Source organism: Nyctereutes procyonoides, unplaced genomic scaffold, assembly GCF_905146905.1.
Source record: "Nyctereutes procyonoides isolate TBG_1078 unplaced genomic scaffold, NYPRO_anot_genome, whole genome shotgun sequence".
NCBI lineage: Eukaryota > Metazoa > Chordata > Mammalia > Carnivora > Canidae > Nyctereutes > Nyctereutes procyonoides.
This window is the reverse complement of record NW_026575052.1, coordinates 55,077,307-55,081,900: the sequence shown is the minus strand read 5'-3', so window position 1 is coordinate 55,081,900 and position 4,594 is coordinate 55,077,307.

The following is a 4,594-nucleotide window of genomic DNA, read 5'->3' as shown; positions in this document are numbered from 1 at the left end:
CTGGGACCCTGGAACCTTTGCATTTAATGATTAAGCCACATTGAAAAGCATTGGGCCTCCAAAGCATGGGGTCGTGGGGGGGAGGGGGGGAGGGGGGCTGCTTCTGCTGAAACCAAGCCAGTTAAAAAAGATTTCTTTTTTTTAGTTTTAATTTTTTAAAAGATTTTATTTATTCATGGGAGACACACAGAGAGAGGCAGAGACACAGGCAGAGGGAGAAGCAGGCTCCATGCAGGGAGCCCGATGTAGGACTTGATCCCGGGATCCCAGCATCAGGCCCTGGGCCCAAAGGCGGACACTCAACTGCTGGGCCACCCGGGCTGCCCAGGCCAGTCCAGATCGTGTCACTGAGGCTTCCTCTGGAGGCTCTCAGGCCCACAGCGAGGAGGGAGCCCCCAGGCTGCTCCTCATGGAGCATCTCTTGTTCCTCCGGGGTCACCTTCATGTTCTCTCAGAACCCATGGAGACATTTACGTCCTCCCCCAAGTTTTTATTTTGAAAGATTTCAAACTCACCAAAAAATTGAAAGCACAGGGGACGCCTGGGTGGCTCAGCGGTTGAGCGTCTGCCTTCTGCTCAGGGTGTGACCCCGGGGTCCCGGGTTCGAGTCCTGTGTCAGGCTCTGTGCAGGGAGCCTGCTTCTCCCTCTGCCTGCCTCTCTCTCTGTGTCTCTCATGAATAAATAAATCCAATCTTTAAAAAAAAATTGAAAACACAGTATAATGAGCACGCACATGCTCTTCCCCGTGATTCACCTGTTAATATTTTGCTACATTTTCTTTCTCTCTCTATTTTCTGTTCCTGTGAAAACTCATGAAACTAAGTCGGGAGCAGCACAGCTGAGCATGATGTCCCCAGAGCGGGGACATCTCCGTCACCAGGCGGCCGGCCCGCATTCCCATGTCTCCAGCTGCCCCAAAAGTGCCCGCCTCCGTTTGGCTTCCCCCATCCAACCCCCGAGACTAGGATGAAAGGTGTCAAGCGAAAGTGGCATCTTCCAGAGGTGATAGGAAAACCCCAGATGAGGGGTGAGGAGGGGAGGGAGGGAGGGGAGGGCCCCCTGAGAATGCAGCCCCACTGGGAGCTCTGGGAATCCTTTAGGGCCTCTAGCCCCCCAGCCCTTGCAGAAGGTGGGTGGCCGGGCCAACCATGCAGCGCCGTGTACCTGCGGTTTGGGGGCTACTCGCAGGCGGCCTTAACGTCCTGGCACCACCCACCCGTGGCCCCCGGCTGAGGTGCCCGGGGACAGAGAGCCCGGGCAGAGGGACGCAGGTTCCGCTCCCTGCTGTCCCTGCTCCACAACCTCTGCTGAAGCCCCTCTCGGGAAATAGAAGCCACTTCCCCAGGGCTGATGGCGCACCCGGGGCCCACTAGGACAGGGGGTGACCAGCCCTGGAAACGAGCCCCCTGGCCACCCGCAGGCCACCCGGAGGCCCACCCCGCGCACGGCCCACAGAAGCTGCAGCATCAGGTGCACCTGTCAGCGGTGGCCTGAGTCCGGCTGGGGTCTGGGCACCGGCTCACGGCCCCGGGCCCGGGGAGTGGTCGCAGCTCCGGCCCGATGGCCGCGCCAGGACAGGTGGGTGTCCCGAAGCCCGAGATGCCTCGAGGGCCTCCTCAGTTTTTCCAGCCCTGAGTGCAGGGGGGCCGCAGCCGAGGCTGGATGGGGCCGATCCCCGGGGCCTGGGCACTCCTACCTGCCTGAGGAACCGGGTGACCCGGGCCCCGGTGCCCTTCCAGGAAGCACCTGCGCAGCCAGACTAGGGCCGGACACCCAGAGGTGTCGCCCATGGCTCCGAGCCCTGGTCCCGAGCCCAGCTGCCCGACAGGTTTTACCTTTCTGGAGCCCCAGGTGAGGAAGTGCCCTCACCTGGGCGGGTGGCTGCTCGGGAAGGCTGTCCCCCGAGACGCTGTCACCCAGCCCAGGACTCACCCCCCGGGGATACAGCGTCTCAGGTCCTTGGACACCCTCCCCTGGGTCCCCTGCAGGGCCACCAGCCTCCCACAGAGCGCGGCCCCTGTGGCCTGGACGCCGTTCCTTGGCCCTGGGGGCTGCTTGGCGGGGAGTCCAGAACACCTGCTGGACCGGGAGTCTAGGACACCTGCTGGGCTGCGACCCGCCCACACTCAGGTTTACTCTCTTTCAGCTGGAGTCAAGGATTACAAAACGCTCCGGAAACAGAGGAGCCCCCAGCATCCCTGCCCAGCCTCCCTGGCTCCCCAGGGGCCATGCCCCCCCCTCTGCACACTCTGGGAAACTGCGGCACTTCCGTTGGCCCTGAAGCCGAGCAGCACAGGCCGCCCATGAACACCCGCCCCTCTCGCTGGAGGACAGTTTTCCACCAAGGGGCCCCCCCTAATGTGCTCCCTGCCCCTCAACCTCAGGGAGGGCCCCAACCCCCTCCCTCTGGGGCTGCAGGAGGCCCGTCCCTTAGGCTCACACAGCCCCCTTAGCGGGGGCCTTCCCTAACCCACGCACTCCCACCTAGGCCTAGAACACTCATCCCAGAGCCAGGCCCCGCCACACCCCACTCTCTGTCACCTGCAGGAGCAGAGGGCCGAGCACGAGGCCTCCAGGACCACGCAGCGTCCCCGCTGCACCCTCAGTTACATCACAACACTAGGCTCCCGGCCTCCAGCCTCTCCACTGGGGCTTCCCGTCTCTGCACCCGACTCCCCGCCCCCAGACTTCTGCCCTGACCTCCTCTCTCCCTCACACCAGCGTCTGTCCCTGCCAGTGCCACCGTCCACGGACATCCTCGCTGCCACCGCGGACGAGGCGGGTCCCTGCTCTTCCGTGGCTGGGTACTGCTGGCCCCCCCACCGTGTCCCCATCCCCCGCGCTGTGGCTCTCCCCCCCACCCCCGTGGCCCTCCCCGCTGCCCCACCAGCAGCACCCACCCACACGCACCTGCTTGCCGCTCAGATCACAGCCACGGCCTCAGACACATGCAAGCACTGTACTTACACGGTCACTTTTTTTTTTTTACCAAACCAACCCTGCATTCCCTCACCCCCTCGGCGACATCTAGACCCAGGATGGCACTTTCTTGAGTATCCACACCCACCGTCAAGGCCCACCTGCGCTCCCACCCTGCAGTCCTCTCTCACACCCGGGCTCCCACTAATTGCTCACACCCGTCCTCCCCAAGGGTGCGCTGCAGATGCCCCCAGAGGATGACCCCAGTTAGACACGCTCCCTGCCTGTGCTCCCTCCCCGTCTCCTGTCCTCCTCCCTCAGCTCCTGACTACATCCTACCCTTCACCTAATGCCACCCTCTCTTACAAATCACCGCGGGGACCGGCCCATCGGGATACCCAGCCTTCACCCCTCCATCACCACCCATGCTGTGACCCCCTCGCTCATGGACCGGCTGTCACTCACTGGCTTCCTCCTCATTACTCTGGGATTCCCTATGCTCAGTATGGACACCGCCACCATGTCTGCATCCTCTGCCAACACCACTTGCAAGCCTCACCCAGCCCAGATATGTTCCTCGGGAAGGGACGTTGCCTGTCCCAAAGACGACTGGCATGGCAGGCCAAACTTACAGAGGCCAAGTGGCAAATGTCTCGGGCTTTCATCTCTCAAACGACATAGACACCACGAACTGTTGGCCTCCTAAGTCAAGGACGGGGCTCACTAGCTAAGATGGTGTCAGGCAACTGTTTCGTGGTTGGCTTCACACCGGCTGACTGCGGAAGTGTTTGCAAAATCCTAAAAACCTTCCATTAGGTGTCCGCGCATAACGTGGGCCAAGTGGCCCCACAAGTGCCTTGCTATTACTAAAGCAAGTTTCGCATCATTTCCCTTCATGCCACATTACTCCAAGCCCCAAATACTTCCCAGTGTGTCATGGATTTATGTTCATGCTCACCAAATGGGCCATCTGGCAATGGGCCACCAGGTGATGTGCCGTGCATCAAGGGGTCTTCATGACCAACCGAGGAGTAGACCCATGCTGTGGTTTTCTTAAATGCTATGGATGCATGGGGACCAGGTCTCACCCTATACCTACCAGTGCCTTCCATTACAGAGGTCCCCACTACCCGAATCTCCCCAGTGAACCCCACCCTGAGTGTTAGATAACACTGGTTAGATTTCCCCTGGTTGTGGAAAGTGTGATGGGGCCAACTGCATGAAACATACTTTTTTTTTTTTAAGATTTTATTTATTCATGAGACACACACACACACACACACACACAGAGAGAGAGAGAGAGAGAGAGAGAGAGAGAGAGGCAGAGACACAGGCAGGGAGAAGCAGGCTCCATGCAGGGAACCCGACGTGGGACTCGATCCCGGGACTCCAGGATCATGCCCTGGGCCGAAGGCAGGCGCTAAACTGCTGAGTCACCCAGGGATCATACTTTTTTATTTTATGATTATTATTGTAAAGTAATCTCTACACCCAGCGTGGGGCTGGAGCTCATGACCCCGAGATCAAGAGCCACATGCTCCACCAACCGAGCTGGCCAGGCCCCCAAACATAGTTTAAATTTTTGTAAACGGATACTTTAACACCTACAAAAGGGGAATGAGGCTCCTCAGATTACCTTGGCACATCCAGAAGCATGTTGAAACTTTAATAGCT